This window comes from Ailuropoda melanoleuca, chromosome X, assembly GCF_002007445.2.
Source record: "Ailuropoda melanoleuca isolate Jingjing chromosome X, ASM200744v2, whole genome shotgun sequence".
Lineage (NCBI taxonomy): Eukaryota > Metazoa > Chordata > Mammalia > Carnivora > Ursidae > Ailuropoda > Ailuropoda melanoleuca.
The window spans coordinates 91870490-91886801 of record NC_048238.1 but is presented as its reverse complement, the minus strand read 5'-3'; the positions used below and the strand labels follow the sequence as shown (position 1 = coordinate 91886801).

Here is a 16312-nt window from a genome sequence, read left to right as displayed (position 1 = left end):
AATGGGATGGATTCCCTAATTTCTCTTTCTTCAGTCTCATTTTTTGTGTATAGAAATGCAACTGATTTCAGGGCATTGATTTTGTATCCCGCCATATTACTGAATTGCTCTATAACTTCTAATAGTTTGGAAGTGGATTCTTTTGGGTTTTCCATATAGAGTATTTTGTCATCTGCAAAGAGAGACATTTTGACTTCTTCTTTGCCGATTTGGATACCTNACTGTTGCAAGGACTTCTAGTACCATGTTGAATAATAGTGGCGAGAGTGGGCATCCTTGTCGTGGTCCTGATCTTAAGGGAAAGGCTTCCAGCTTTTCCCCATTGAGAATAATGCTTGCAGTAGGCTTTTCATAGATGGCTTTTATGAGATTGAGAAATGTACCCTCTATTCCTACACTCTGAAGGGTTTTAATCAGGAAAGGATGCTGTATTTTGTCAAATGCTTTTTCTGCATCTATTGAGAGAATCATATGACTTCTGAATTTTTGTTTCTGGATAAAATCTAAGACACTGTTGGATTTGCGAATGTTGTACCACCCTTGCATCCCAGGGATGAATCCCAATTGGTCATGATGGATAATGCTTTTAATGTACAGTTGAATTCTATTAGCCAGGATCTTCTTGAGGATTTTGGCGTCCATATTCATTAGGGAAATCAGTCTATAATTCTCCTTTTTGATGGGGTCTTTGCCTGTTTTGGGTATCAAGGTAATATTGGCCTCATAGAATGAGTTTTATAGCTTTCCATCTGTTTATATTTTTTGAAATAGCTTTAGGAGAATAGGTATTATTTCTTCTTTGAATGTTTGGTAGAATTCCCCCAGAAAACTGTCCATGCCTGGAGTTTTATTTTTTGGAAGTTTGTTTATCACTGACTCAATCTTTTCATAATTGCCCTGTTTAAGAAATCAATTTCTTCCTGTTTCAGTCTTGGTAGTTTATAGGTTTCCAGGAAGTCCTCCATCTCTTCCAGATTGCTTAATTTTTTGGCATAAAGCTGTTGATAAAAGTTTCTAATAATTCTTCTAATTTCATTGGTATTGGTTGTGACCTCTACTTTTTCATTCATAATTTTATTAATTTGGGTCCTTTCTCTATTCTTTTGGGTAAGTCTTGCCAGCAGTTTGTCAATTTTATTGATTCTCTCAAAGAACCAGCTTCTAGCTCTGTTGAACTGCTCTACTGTACTACTGGTTTCTAATTTGTTGATTTCTGCTCTTATCTTGGTCAACTGCTTCCTCATGCGTGGATTAGACCTGTCCCTCTGTTGCTGTTCCAGCTTCTTGAGGTGAGAATACAAAAACTGCATTTTAGATTTTTCTACTCTTTTGAGTGAGGTTGGATCGTTATGTATTTCCCTCTTAGGACTGCCTTTGCAGTATCCCATATGTTTTGGACCATTGTGTTCTCATTCTTGTTGGTCTCCATAAATTGTTTAAATTTATTTTTGATTTCCTGGTTTATCGAGTCATTCCTGAGCTGGATGGTTCTTAGTCTCCAAGTGTTTGAGTTTCTTCCAAATTTTTCCTTGTGGTTGAGTTCCAATTTCAGAGCGTTGTGGTCAGAGAATATGCAGAGAATAATTTCAGTCTTTGGTATCGGTTGAGACCTGTTTTGTGTCCCAGAACATGGTCTACTCTTGAGAATGTTGATGGGCATTAGAATAGAATGAGTATTCTTTGTTTCTGGGGTGTAGTGTTCTATATATATCTATGAGGTAACTCGTTGAGTATGACATTCAAAGCCTTTGTTTCTTTGCTGAGTTTTTGCATGGGTGTTCTGTCTATTTCTGATAGTGGGGTGTTGAGGTCCCCTACTATTAATGTATTTTTATCTATATGTCTCTTTATTGTGGTTCAGAGTTGGCTTGTGCATCTTGCTGTTCCCCTGTTGGGGGCATATATATTTATAATTGTCATATCCACTTGTTGGATACATCCTTTCAGAATAATATAGTGCTCTTCTGTGTCTCTAACTATAGTCTTTAGTTTAAAATCCAATCTGTCTGACGTGAGAATTGCTACCCCAGCTTTCTTTTGAGGTCCGTTGGTGTGAAAGAATGTATTCCATCTCTTTAGTTTCAGTCTGAATGTATCTTTAGGTTCAAAATGAGTCTCTTGTAGACAGCAAATGGATGGGTCATGTCTTTTTATCCAATCTGCAAACATGTGGCATTAATGGGAGCATTTAGGACATTTACACTGAGACTGAATATTGAGAGATATGATTTTAATGATGCCATGTTGCTAGTAAAGTCTTGTTTTTNAATGGGAGCATTTAGGCCATTTACACTGAGACTGAATATTGAGAGATATGATTTTAATGATGCCATGTTGCTAGTAAAGTCTTGTTTTTGTCGGTTGTGACTCTCTGTTCTGTATCACTCTTGGGGCCTTTTTACCTTTATAGAACCTCCCTTAATATCTCCTGTAGGGCTGGTTTCGTGGTTATGAAATTGGTCAATGACCGGAGACTCTGGAAGGTCTTTTTTCTCCATCAATTCTGAATGACAGTCTTGCTGGATAAAGGATCCTTTGCAGCATGTTTTTCTCTGAAAGAGCTTTAACAATGCCCCCCCAACCCTCTCTCTCATTCCAGGTCTGTGTAGACAGGTCTGACATAATTCTGATACCTTTGCCTTGGTACGTGAGATATTTCTTTGCCCTGGCCACTTTCAATACTGTATCCTTGGATCTAATATTTGCGAATTGCACTATGACGTGACGTGGCGTAGTTTTGTCGTGGTTGAGCTTGGGAGGGGTCCTCTCAGCCTCCTGGACATGAATGTTTGTTTCCCTTGCTAGATTAGGAAAGTTTTCAGCTACAATTTGTTCAAATATCTCTTCTAGACCTCTGTTTTTTTTCCACCCCCTCGGGGATGCCGATGATTCTGACATTGGAACGTTTCACTGAGTCAGTAATCTCTCATAACCTACATTCTTGGGTGTGGATTTTTTTAAGTCCAGATTCTATTTTAGCTTTTTCTTCTACTAACCCATCCTCCAATTCGCTGATGCGTTCTTCTGCCTCATTCACCCTGGCCGTCAGAGCCTCTACTTTTGACTGCATTTGGCTCATAGAATTTTTAATTTCTGCCAGATTCGTTCTCATTTCTGCTGTTCGAGATTCCATATTTTCATTAACATTTTCGTTAATACTTTTTTGAAGTCTACACATCATCTTGACCATTGTTACTCTGAATTCCATTTCTGATAATTTGGTTCTATCCATATCCATCAGTTCTGTGGCAGAGGCCACAGACTCATTGTCTTTTCTTTGCTGGGGGGGGGGATTTCTCCTTCTCCTCATTCTGATGAGGAGAGGTTGCGGGGTTGTCCAGAGCCCAAATTATTGACCAGTACCCAGGCCATGCACCCTTGTTTTATAGTTATCTTAGAGATGTGGGCTTCTTGATTTTTCAGCCTTCCTTCTGGGGAGGGGCCTGCCATGTCAATACTCAGGCAACCCTGTTTGGGTAGAGTCTCTGTGTCCCCTGCGAGGGGGTATGGGGATGGGCACCCTGTGAGCCGGTATTTCCAGGCTTTTGTTCTCTGGCGGCTTTCCCTGGCGGTTTGCTGTGCCTCTTCTGAGAGACAGAACAGCAGTGGCCGAATCTCTGCCTCTGTCACAGAACAGAGGGATTGCGGACCGTTCTCCACTGATGATCTGGCCACTTTAACTCTGTTTCTGTTGATGCTGCTCAACCCTGCGGCGTCATCAGATGTGCGCCCCACACCCGGCATCCCAGCCCTCACTTCCAGGGCCAGCGCATCTCTGTCCTTTGTGTTTGTAACACCGCCATCTGCCAGCCGCCCCCATGCCCTCCTGGAGCTCCCGGTCTCAGTCTGGTTCCAGTGAGCACCCTGGAGTTCCGTGAGATGTCTGGTGGTGTGTGCTCCCATCTCAAGGTCTCAGTCTGTTCTCTCGTGGTTGCCATCCGCGAGTCCGCCAGCTCCCTAGCTCCCTCATGCAGGTGGCTAACTCTTCCCAGGGCCCGAACACGGCATCTCCCTCCCCCTTCCATTTATCTTCCAATATCTGTGCGTGGTTTCACGGCTCCCCGCTTCGTACCCCAATACTCAGCACTGGAGTTATTCATTTGTAGCACTCCAGATGTGTCTTCCTGCGTCTCAGGCTGATTCCGTGGATGTTCAGGCTGGTCTGGTACCTCTCCAGCTCGACTCAGGGGACCAGCTAAAAAAGGGCTCCCCTACTCCTCTGCCATCTTCACTGTGCAGAAATTTTTATTTTGATGTAGTCCCAGTAGTTTATATTTGCTTATGTTTCCCTTGCCTCAGGAAAAACATCTTGAAAGAGGTTGCTATATTCAATGTCAATGAAGTTACTGCTTATGTTCTCTTCTAGGATTTTTATGGTTTCATATCTCTCATTTAGGTCTTTAACTGATTTTGAATTTATTTTTGTGTATGGTATAAGAAAGTGGTCCAGTTTCTTTCTTTTGCATATTGCTGTCCAGTTTTCCCAACACCGTTTGCTGAAGGGACTGTTTTTTTCCCATTGGATATACTTGCCTGCTTTGTTGAAGATCAATTAAGTGGTGAGATGGACATCTTTGTCTTCTTCCTGACCTTAGGGGAAAAGCTCTTAGTTTATCCCCATTAAGGATATCATCTGTGGATTTTTCATTTATGGCCTTCATTATGTTGAGGTATGTTCCCATGAAACATACTTTGTTGAGGGTTTTTATCATTACTGGATGTTGTACATTGTCAAATGATTTTTCTGCATCTATTGGAATGATCGTATGGTTCTTATCCTTTTTCATAATGATGTATGTATCATGTTGATTGATTCACAAATATTGAACCACCCTTCAACGGAGGAATAAATCCCACTTGATTGTAATGAAATATTTCTTATGTATTGTTGAATTTGATTTACCAGTATTTTATCGAGGATTTTTGATTTGCTAATATTTTATTGAGATTTTTGCATCTGTGTTCATCAGGGTTATTGGCCTGTACTTATCTTTTTGGGGGGTGTCTTTATTTGGTGTTGGTATCAGGATAATGCTGGGTTTGTAGAAATGAATTTGGATGTCTTCCATCCTTTCTATTTTTTGGAATAGTTTGAAGAGAATAGGTATTAACTCTTCTTTTAAATGTTTGATAGAATTCATCTGTGGTGCCATCTGATCCTGAAATTTGTTAGGAGTTTTTTTGTTACTGATTTAGTTTCTTTGCTGGCTATTGGTCTGTATAAAATTTCTGTTTTTTCCTGTTTCAGTTTTGATAGTTTCTTTGTTTCTGGGAATTTATCCATTTCTTCTTGGTTGTTCAATTTGTTGGCATATAGTTTTTCATAATATTCTCTTAGAATTGTTTGCATTTCTGTGGCTGTAATTTCTCCTCCTTCATTTGTGATTTTATTTATTTGGGTCCTTTCTCCTTTTTTCTTGGTAAGTCTGGCTAGAGGTTTATCAATTTTATTGATTTTTTTTTCAAAGAACAAGCTCCTGGTTTCATTGATCTGTTGTGTTTTTAGTTTCTATATCATTTATTTCTTCTCTAATCTTTAGTTTCCTTCCTTCCTTCTTGTTTTAGGTTTTGTTTGTTAGCCATTTGTATGTCTTCATTGGAAAAGTGTCTGTTCATACCTTCTGCCCATTTTTTGATTTGATTGTTTCTCGTGTATTGAGTTTGAGAAGTTCTTTATAGATCTTGGATAGCAGCCTTTTATCTGTAGTTTCATTTGCAAATATCTTCCCCCATTCAGTGGGTGGACTCCATCTTTTGATGACTGTTTCCTTTGCTGTGCAGAAACTTTTTATCTTTATGAAATCCCACAAGTTCATTTTTTCTTTTGTTTCTCTTGCCTTTGGAGATGTGTCATGAAAGAAGTTGCTGTGGCCGATGTCAAAGAGGTTACAGCCTATGTTCTCCTCTATGATTTTGATGGATTCTGCCTCACATTGAGGTCTTCCATCCATTTGGGGTTTATCTTTGTGTATGGTGTGAGAGAGTGGTCAAGTTTCATTCTTTTGCATATAGCTGCCCAAGTTTCCCAGCACCATTTATTGAAGAGACTGTCTTTTTTCCAGTAGATGTTTTTCCTGCTTTGTCAAAGATTAGTTGACCACAGGGCCAAGGGTCCATTTCTGGGTTCTCTATTCTGTTCCATTGGTCTATGTGTCTGTTTTTGTGCTGGTACCATGATGTCTTGGTGATCACAGCTTTGTAGTATAGCTTGAAATCTGGCAACATAATGCCCCAGTTTTGTTTTTCCTTTTCAACATTTCCTTGGTGATTTGGGGCCTTTTCTCATTCCACACAAATTTAAGGGCTGTTTGTTCCAGCTATTTGAAAAATGTCATTGGTATTTTGATCGGAATGGCGTGAAAGTATAGATTGCTCTGGGTAGCATAGACGTTTTAACTATGTTTATTCTCCTGAACCATGAGCATGGAATATTTTCTATCTTTTTGTGTCTTCTTCAATGTCTTTCAACAGTGTTCTGTAGTTTGTAGAATATAGATCCTTTACCTCTCTGGTTAAGCTAATTCTGAGATAATGTATGATTTTCGGTGCTATTGTAAATGGAATCAATTCCCTAATTTCTCTTTCTTCAGTCTCATTGTTTGTGTATAGAAATGCAACTGATTTCTGAGCATTGATTTTGTATTCTGCTACATTACTGAATTGTTCTATGAGTTCCAGTAATTTGGGGGTGGAGTCTTTTGGGTTTTCCATATCGAGTGTCATGTCATCTGCGAAGAGAGACAGTTTGACTTCTTCTTTGCCAATTTGGATACCTTTTATTCCTTTTTGTTGTCTGATTGGTGTATTTTGGAAAGGATGCTCTATTTTGTCAAATGCTTTTTCTACATCAATTGAAAGGATCATATGGTTCTTATCTCTTTTCTTGTTGATGTGATCTATCACACTGTTCCATTTGCGAATGTTGAGTGACCTTGCATCCCAGGGGTGAATCCCACTTGGTCGTGATGGATAACCCTTTTAATGTACTGTTGGATCCTATTAGCTAGGATCTTGTTGAGAATTTTTGTGTCCATATTCATCAGGGAAATCGGTCTGTAATTCTCCTTTTTGATGGGGTCTTTGCCTGGTTTGGGGATCAAGGTAATACTGGCCTCATAGAATGAGTTTGGTAGATTTCCTTCTGTTTATATTTTTTGAAACAGCTTCAGGAAAATAGGTATTATTTCTTCTTTGAATATTTGGTAGAATTCCCTGCGGAATCCATCAGGCCCTGGACTCTTGTTTGTGGGGAGGTTTTTGATCACTGCTTCAATCTCTTCATAATTGATTGGTCTATTTAAATAATCAATTTCTTCCTTTTTCAGTCTTGGTAGTTTATAGGTTTCCAGGAAGGCATCCATTTCTTCCTGGTTGTTTAATTTATTTGCATATAGTTGTTGATAATTGTTTCTAATGATTGTTTCTATTTCATTGGTGTTGGTCCTGATCTCTGCCCTTTCATTCATAATTTTATTAATTTGGGTCCTTTCTCATTCTTTTGAATACGTCTGGCTTATCGATCTTATTTACTCTTATTTATTTTATATCTTATTTACTTATTTATTCTTTCAAAGAACCAGCTTCTAGTTTTGTTGATCTGCTTTACTGTGCTCCTGGTTTCTAATTCATTGATCTCTGCTCTAATCTTGATCAAGTGCCTTCTCATGCGTGGGTTTGGCCTGTTTTTTTGTTCGAGCTCCAGCTTCTTGAGGTGAGAATATAAAAACTGGATTTTAGATTTTTCTATTCTTTTGAGTGAGGCTTGGATGGTTATGTATTTTCCCCACAGGACCGCCTTTGCAGTGTCACATAGGTTTTGGACCAATGTGTTTTCATTCTCATTTGTTTCCATAAATTGCTTAAACTCATCTTTAATTCCCTGGTTTACCCAATCATTCTTAAGCAGGATGGTTCTTAGTTTCCAAAGTGTTTAAGTTTCTTCCAAATTTTTCCTTGTGGTTGAGTTCCAGTTTCAAAGCATTGTGGTCTGAGAATATGCAGGGAATAATCTCAGTCTTTTGGTACCGGTTGAGACCTGTTTTGTGACCCAGTATATGGTCTATTTTGGAGAAAGTTCCATGTGCATTCGAAAAGAATGACTCTTCTGTTGTTCTGGGGAGAAGTGTTCCATATATATCTATGAGGTCCATCTGTTCCAGTATGTCATTCAAAACTCTTGTTTCTTTGTTGATTTTCTGCTTAGGTGATCTGTCTATTGCTGAGAGTGGACTGTTGTGGTCCCCTACTATTAACATGTTATTGTCTATATGTCCCTTTATTCTGGTTAAGAGTTGGCTTGTGTATCTTGTTGTTCCCCTGTTGGGGGCATAGATATTTACAAGTGTCATAACCACCTTTTGGATACATCCTTTAAGAATAATATAGTGTCCTTCTGTATCTCTAACTACAGTCTTTAGTTTAAAATCTAATCTGTCTGATATGAGAATTGTCACCCAGCTTTCTTTTGAGGTCCGTTGGCATGAAGAATGGTTCTCCATCCCTTTACTTTCAGTCTGGATATTTCTTTAGGTTCAAAATGAGTCTCTTGTAGACAACATATGGATTTGTTATGTCTTTTTATCCAATCTGCAACCCTGTGGTATTTTATGGGAGCATGTAGGCCCTTCACATTAAGAGTGATTATTGAGAGATGTGATTTTAATGATGTCATGCTGCCTGTGAAGTCTTTGTTTCTATAGATTGTAAATTTCTGTTCTGTATCCCTCTTGGCCTATTTTTACTTTTATGGAACCCCCTTAATATTTCTTGCAGGGCTGGCTTGGTGGTCACATATTCTTTCAGTTTCTGCCAGTCTTGGAAGATCCTTGTCTCTCCATTAATTCTGAATGGCAGCCTTGCTGGATAAAGAATACTTGGCTGCATGTTCTTCTCATTTAGTGTTCTGAATATGTCTTGCCAGCTTTTTCTGGCTTGCCCAGTCTCTGTAGACAGGTCTGACATTGTTCTGATGTTCCCCACTCTGTAGGTGAGGATTCTCTTTCCTCTGGCTGGTTTCAAGATTTTATCCTTGGATCTAAGATTTGCAAATTGTACTATTACGTGACGTGGTGTTGGTCTGTTCTCATTGATCTTGGGAGGGGTCCTCTCTGCCTCTTGCACATGAATGCTTGTTTCCTTTGCCAGATTAGGGAAGTTCTCAGCTACAATTTGTTCAAATATATCTTCTAGACTTCTCTCTTTCTCCACCCCCTTGGAGATGCTGATAATTCTCACATTGGCACATTTCATTGAGTCAGTAATCTCCTGTATTCTACAATTCTTGGAATTGGAGTTTTTTTAAGCCAAGTTCCTACTTTTTCCTTCTTTTCTATCATCTCCTCTTCCAACTCACTAATTCGTTCTTCTGCCTCATTTACCCTGGCCGTCAGAGCATCCAGTTTAGACTGCATTTGATTCATAGCCTTTTTAAATTCTGCCAGATTCACTCTCATTTCCGCCCTTAGAGATTCTATATTCTTGTTAATATTTTTGTTAATATTTATTTCAAGCCTACACATCATCTTGACTACTGTTACTCTGAACTCCATTTCTGACAATTTGGTTATATCCATATCCGTCAGTTCTGTGGCAGAGGCCACAGTCTCTGTTTTTTTCCTTTGTTGGGGTTCCTTCTCCTTGTCATTCTAATGAGAAGTGGTTGTGGGGCTGTACGGAGCCCAAATTATTGACCAGGACCCAAACAATGTGCTCTTGTTTTACAGGGACCTTAGGGATGTGGGCTGCCTGTGTTTTCAGCCAGCCTTCTGGGGAAGGGGCCTGCTGTGCTGATACTCAGGCAACCCTCTTTGGGTAGAGTTGCCCCATCCCCTGTGAGGGGCAGGTGGTGATGGGCACAATGCAAACCGGTATTTCGGGGCTTTTGTTCTGTGGTGGCATTCCCTGGAAGCTTTCTGTGACTCTTCTGAGAGTCAGAGCAGCAGTGGCTCTATCCTAGCCTCTGTCTCAGAACAGAGAGATCGCAGTCTGCTCTCCACTGAGCTCTCCTGGTCACTTTAACTCTGTTTCTGTCAGTGCTGCTAAAAACCCAGTAGCGTTCCAGGTTGTGTGCCCCACAGCCCCTCTCCCGGTCCTTGCTCCCAGGGCCGGCGTGTCTCTGTCCTTTGTGCTTCTAACACTACCAGCCACCCCTGGTTCCCGCGTGCGCTCCCAAGCTCCCTGTTTCAGTGTGGTTCACTGTGCTCTGGAGCTCTGGTTTTCAGTCTGGTCTCATGCGTGCTCCCAAGCTTCCAGTCTCAGTTTGTTTCTTAGCGGCTAATGGGCTAATGGTCCACAAGTCTGGCCCATTCCCCAGTGCAGGAGGCTACTGCTTCCTGGCATCCGAGCATAGCGGCTCCCTCCCCCTTCCATTTGTCTTCTGATATCTGTGCGCAGATTCATGGCTCCCTGCTTCGTACCTCAATACCCAGCGCCAGAGATGTTCATTTGTAGAGATCCAGATGTATCTTCCTATGTGTCAGGCTGATTTCTTGGGTGTTCAGGATGATATGGTAGATATCCAGCTCGATTCAGGGGACCAGCTGTAAAATGGTCCCCTACTCCTGCCATCTTTTTTTCCCTTTTTCTTTTTTCTTTTCTTTTCTTTTTCTTTTCTTTTTCTTTTCTTTTTCTTTTCTTTTCTTTTCTTTTCTTTTTTCTTTTCTTTTCTTTTCTTTTCTTTTTTTCTTTTCTTTTTTTTTTAAAGTAAGCTCTGCATCCAACTGAAATAGCCAGGCGCTGCAGTTGGTTTTTCTTTTTACCTCTTCTATCACCCTACGTCTTTTGATTGGAACATTTAGTCCATTTACATTCAAAGTAATTATTGATGGATATGAATTTATTGCTATTTTATTACTTATTTTGTCATTGTTTCTGAAGATTTTCTCTGATTCTTGTCCATATTTTTCATGTTTTGCTGATTTTCTTTAGTGATATATTTGGATTTCTTTCTCTTTATTCTCTGCATGTTTATTAGTGGTTTTTGATATATGGTTACCTTTAGATTTGTATAAAACTGTTCTGCATATAGCAGTCTATATTAAGTTAATGGTCATTTATGTTTGAATCCATTCTTGTCTCCTCCACATGTTTCAGGTAAATGTTTTATATTTTATATCCTCTTTTTGGGAATTCCTTGACTGACTTTTTTTTAACAGAAATTTTTATTTTTGCTATGTTAAATTGATGGTCATTTTCATTTGAACCCATTTTTTACTCCTCTGCTCCCCGCATTTTAGGTATACATTGTCATATTTTCCATCCTTTTATGTTGTGAGTTCCTTGACTGGTTTTTTAAAATAGAAATATTAATTTTTCCTGCTTTTGTGTTTCCTACCTGTATAGTGTCACTTTTGGTTTCTCCTTTCTAGGCAGAGTCCCCTTTAATATTTCTTGCAGGGCTGGGTTAGTGGTCACAAACTCCTCTAGTTTTTGTTTGTGTGGTAAACTGTTTATCTCTCCTTCTGTTCTGAATGGAAGCCTTACTGGATAGAGTATTCTTGCCTGCAGATTTTTCCATTCAGCACTTTGAGTGTATCATGCTGCTTCCTTATGGCTTGCAAAGTTTATGTTGAAAAATGTGCCAGCCTAATGGGTTTTCCCTTGTAAGTTATGGACTTTAGTTCATCTTCCTGCTTTTAAGAATTTTTCACTACATTTTGCAAATTTAGTTACAATGTCTTGGTTTGGGTCAGACTGCTTTTGTTGATTTTGATAGGAGCTCTCTGTGCCTCCTAAATCTGGATATCTCTTTCCTTCTCCAGGTTAGGGAAGTTTTCAACTATTATTTCTTCAGATAAATTTTCTGCCCCTTTTTTTCTTTCTTCTTCTGGGACTCCAGAATATTATTACATTATTACATTTGATGGAGTCATTGATTTCCCTACATCTATTCTCATTTTGTGTAATTCTTCTTTCTTTCTTTTGTTCAGTTGGATTACTTTCTATCACTCTGTCTCGTAGGTCACTAATTTGTTCCTCTGCTTCTGCCTTCCTGCTATTCATTCCATCACGTGGGTTTCTCATTTCATTTATTGTGCCTTTTTTCTCTGCTATGTTATTCCTTATCTCTGTGTTAGGGTCTTATTCATGTCTTCCACTCTTCTCTCAAGCCCAGTGAGTATTATTATGATCATTGCTTTAAATTCTCTATCAAGCATGTTACTTATATCTGTGTTGCTTCAATCTCTCTCTGTGGCCTTGTCCTGTTCTTTCATTTGGGATAAATTTCTCTGTCTCCTCATTTTGTCTGCCTCTCTTTATCTGTTTCTTTGTGCTAAGAAAGTCAGCTTTGTCTTCTCTTAAAAGTAGGGACTTCAGGACACCTGGTGGCTCAGTCAGTTAAGCGTCTGCCTTTGGCTTAGGTCTAGATCCCAGGATCCTGGGATCAAGTCCCACATTAGCCTCCTTGCTCAGCACGAAGCCTGTTTCTCCCTCTGCGTGCTGCTCCCCCTACTTGTGCTGTCTCTCTCTCTCTCTTTCTCTGTCAAATAAATAAGTAAAATATTTTTTTTAAAAAAGTAGGGACTTTATGCCTTGCTGTTGTGTCTGAGTCACTTTTCCTTTCATCACAATCATCTGCCCTGCCCTTCTGACCAATGTTGGCTGTGCTTGATCCCTGTGGTGTTAATGAGACCCAGGCAGGCCAGCTGAGGTGGCCCACTGGGGAACTTGGGAGCAGGGTGGTGATGTTAGCAAAATTTATAGGGGGCCATTAGTCCTATGTTGGATCCCCCAAAGCACTGTGTCAGCTGTAGTCTGTATACCGGGGTGGCCGGGGGTGCAAGGTTGGGTGTGGCATGTGAGGATCCTGAGTGTGGCTGGGCCTGGTGTGAGACAGTGACTGTGGGTGCACTGCTGGGTGCTATGCAGCAGCTTGGCAGGGCACATGATGGCAGCTGTGCACCCAGGGGCTAGGTGCGGTACAAGATGGTGGCTGAGGGCACATGGGTAGTATGTATTGCAGCTGGGTAAGCTGTGGCAGCAGGTCTACACCTGGTAGCTGGGCGGTGCATGTGCAATTTTAACAAAATTTGCCCTGAGCTCTGGACCAATGCTACAAGTATCTGTGTAGCCCTGCCTCCTATAGGTGGCTCTGTTTTTGCTGGGGGTAGGGGAGGAAAATGGTGCCTGCCATCTCCCTTATTTTCCAAGAAGTGCCCCAACATGCTCTGAAATCAGTTTGAACATATCTGTCTCCCATTTCCCCCCTTTGTTGTATAAACTGCCATTTTTGTGTTTCTTCTCTGTACAGGCTGCTGTCTCTTTAAGGGTGGTGACCCAGATATCACTTGCCTTCTTAGCTTGCCTGGTGCCGAGTCAGCTGACTTTTAAAGCTCCAGGCTCTAAATCCCACTGGTTTTATAAACTCATGGGATTTAGCCCATCTGGTTTTTAAAGCCAAACTTTATTGGGATAAGTCTTCCCCATGTGAGGTCCCTGGTGCAAGGGCCTGTTTCTCTGCCCTTTCCACACGCACAGCAGCCTCCCTCCTGAGGGCAACCTCCCTCTGCTTTTCTGACCTTCATAATATTTCAGACGTAACTTTTTTTCTATACTTAATTGTGGAGTTTGTTCTGCCAATCTTCAGATTCCTCTCTGGTCGTTTGACTTGGGTGTGGATGATATCTAGTTGTAAACATGGGACGAGGTGAGCTCAGCGTCCTCATACTCCACCATCTTTCCAAGCTCCCCAATATTCCAATGCAACAGTTTTTTAAAAAAGATTTAATTTATTTATTATAGAGACAGAGTGTTTGTGTGAGTGGGGATAGGGGCAGAGGGAGAGGGAATCTCAAGCAGACTCCATGCTAAGCATGGAGCCTGACATGGGATTGATCTCATGACCTGAGCTAAAACCAAGATTTGGGTGGTTAACTGACTGAGCTACCCAGGCACACGTCCAAAGCAACAGTTCTAAATATAATATGTGTTAACACTTTCCCCATCACTTTTTTTTTAGTTTAGACAATCAACAAAATGATAAATCAAACCTCATTTTTTTTTTAGATTTTCAAATTCCCACATTGTAAATACTTCCCACTATGGCTGATGTCAAGCTACAATTGTGATGTCATTGAGGAGTTGGAAGAGATGTGTAGCAGCACACTGTTATGGGGTATTTCAATCTTAGAGACTATAGATGTAAATAACATCAAGGTCATAGAGAATAATAAAATATAGTACAAGAATTAGGAAATGGTATGTTTTGAGTAATTCCTTTGGTTTTAAAATAATTGTAGATATACATAATTTTTAAATAATAGCTGTGTTTGACAACTGGCTCTCAAAATTTCTGAAGATTTAGCAATTAGTTCTTGTGAGCTGGTATGGGGCAACTTCACCGTATTGGTAGGCAACTGAACTTTTGCAAGACCTATTATGGATTAGGCACTGCATGTGTAACCTCTAATATTCCTTAGTTTTCAACGGTCTTAATAATAGTGGTACATAATTCAATACCACTGGCTCTTGCTCCACTTGCTTCTTGCAGGATCCTAGCTCTCTGTTGTGTCTTTTAAATTTTTCTTGAAGTTCCTAGTTGGTATTTCCCCTGTGATCATGAGCAAGTCTGTCATGTGTTGTTGTGGCACATTAACTAGCTATTTGTCTGTTCTTACCATCTCCCATTAAGGCTCTGCTGTTTCTTGGGTGCTGCCCCTGCTCTGCTGAACTCAAGTGACTCCTCCTGACACTGTGGCTCTTCTTCTGGGTACTGACAACAGAGCATAGGACTATTCATGGTGCCAGAGCATTTGGATAATTTGTCTTAAGGTAGGGGAGAATGTGTCTCTCTTACTTTGTATTATACTTTTTTGGAAGGGGTCCTCAAGCAGAAGTGCTGATAACCTTACAACTTTTTTTGACTAATCTTTTATTTCAGAATAGTGTTTAGATTTACAGAAAAGTTGAGAAGGTAGTACAGGGAGTCCTCATATACCTTATAATTAGTTTTCCCTATTGTTAATATCTTACATTATTATAGTTCATTTATCACAGTTAATGGATCAACATTAATGCATTAACTAAAGTCCATACTTTACTCAGATTTCTTCTGTTTTTCCTAATGTCCTTTTTCTGTTCAGGTATTCCATCCAGGATACCACACTACATTTAATAGTCATATCTCCTTTGTTTCCTCATGGCTGTGAGAGTTTCTAAGACTTCTTATTTTTGATGACCTTGACAGTTTTGAGGCATACTGGTCAAATGTTTTGTAGGACGCCCCTCAATTGAGATTTGTCTAATGTTTCTCTCATGGTTAGACTTGGGATATAGGTTTTGGGAGGAAGATCACACAGGTAAAGTACCATCCTCATCACATTATATCAAGGGTACCTATTATTAATGTGACTTATCACAGTTGTTGAACTTTATTACCTGACTGAGGTAGTATTTGTGAGGTTTCTCCATTGTAAAGTTATTATTTTTAAAAAAATACCTTTCCATACTCTTTGGAAAAGTCACTATGCATAGCCAATGTTTAAGGAGTGGGGAGTATCTTGAGGGTGGAGTATTTACATAAATTATTTGGAATCTTATGCATAGGAGATTGGTCTCTTTTCCCCATTTGTTTATTTATTTAACTATTTATGTCAGTATGGACTCATGGATATTTATTTTAAACTTCTAGGTTATAACCTGGTCTAGTTAATGATCATTATTCACAGTTTCTGTATTTTTGAATTTGCCTACTTGCTAAAATCTATTTGTAACTCTCAAATCAATACTTGTGGCACTTTCATGTTCATTTTCAGTCATGTGCGGAGCAACAAAAAACTTTAGCAGCCTGAAGGGCATGTTCCCAGCTGAGGTTGAACAAGGCAATGCATTGCCTTCTTCTTGCACCTCTCATATTATAAACAAGTACCCTTTTTTTTAAATGATTTTTTATATTATGTTAGTCACCATACAGTACATCCCCAGATTCCGATGTAAAGTTCGATGCTTCATTTGTTGCATATAACACCCAGTGCACCATGCAATACGTGCCCTCCTTACTACCCATCACCAGTCTATCCCATTCCCCCCAAGTACCCTTTTTATCATCTATTTACTGTTATGTTTTCCCCATTTTTGTGGTTTTTATTTGTGATTTCACTGTTTAAAATGGCCTCCAAGCTTAGTGCCAAAGTACTGTCTAGTGTTCCCAAGTGTAAGAAGGCTGTGATGGAGAAAATATATATGTTAGATAAGCTTTGTTTAGGCATGAATTATAGTGCTCTTGTCCGTGAATTCACTGTTAAGGACTCAACAGTATATATTAAATAAGTTGTCTTTAAACAGAAACCTGCATAAAACAAGGTTATATATTGAT

The 16312-nt window shown here is 39.7% G+C and overlaps 1 protein-coding gene across 1 annotated transcript in view; it reads left to right on the top strand.

Annotated features, from left to right (window-relative positions):
• SMARCA1 (SWI/SNF related, matrix associated, actin dependent regulator of chromatin, subfamily a, member 1) overlaps positions 1-14764 on the top strand; it is a 426620-nt gene extending 411856 nt beyond the window's left edge. The window contains exon 25 of the transcript XR_004622504.1: positions 14630-14764. The gene's annotated coding sequence lies outside the window, so the exon portion shown is untranslated. The remainder of the gene's footprint in view (positions 1-14629) is intronic.
• Positions 14765-16312: the final 1548 nt, after the last annotated feature.